The sequence below is a fragment of the Meleagris gallopavo genome, chromosome 6 (genome assembly GCF_000146605.3).
Source record: "Meleagris gallopavo isolate NT-WF06-2002-E0010 breed Aviagen turkey brand Nicholas breeding stock chromosome 6, Turkey_5.1, whole genome shotgun sequence".
NCBI lineage: Eukaryota > Metazoa > Chordata > Aves > Galliformes > Phasianidae > Meleagris > Meleagris gallopavo.
In genome coordinates this window covers 14,965,775-14,966,521 of record NC_015016.2, presented here as the reverse complement: position 1 = coordinate 14,966,521, position 747 = coordinate 14,965,775, and positions in this window count along the sequence as shown.

The following is a 747-nucleotide window of genomic DNA, read 5'->3' as shown; positions in this document are numbered from 1 at the left end:
TTGAACATAACATTGCCACAATTGTAAGAGCTTCAGAAAATGATTTTTTTCAACTGCCAGAATACTCTGAATGTTCTTTTTCTCATAGTTGGGAAAAATGGAAAAAAGATGACTCAGACGCATATGGGCTTATGAAGAGTCTGTTCTGTCTGTTCTGAATCTAATGAATGCACAAGTGAGTGCTGGTGTTTTTAATAATACCTGTTTTGGAATTAGGCAAGGGAAGATGTACTGAAATGGCACCATAGCCTTGGTACTGAGTTACTCTGAGCTGGTAAATCTCTGCATTCCGCTGGAGATATTGATACTCGGGTCTCAACTGAAACGGTGGAAACAGCATTAATTGTAAGACAAATTAAAATTTTTGTGTGGGTGTGCTAGCTGAATTTTAAGTCTACCATGCTCTGAGAAGAGTGCTTAATTTCTCTTGCCCTCACTACCATGACAGGGGCTCCTCTTGATCAAGTTAGTTACTAGTTTAAGTAGAATGAGTAAGGATAAAACCAAATGGCATTAATGACTCTGAGAGCTATTAGCTGATATGATGAAGTGGTTCTCTTTAGACTGCTGGAGTGCTGTCTGCTCTAAACAGCTCAAGGAGATCTGTCAATAAGAAGTCTTCTGAAATAAAAGTGTCATCAAATGCCCTTTGTGATTGTTTTCCAGTGTACTTTGACAGTAGTGTGGAAGTATAATTGAAATCTCTTAATCTTCTTCAAAAAATTAGGAAATTCTGTCCTTTTTTTT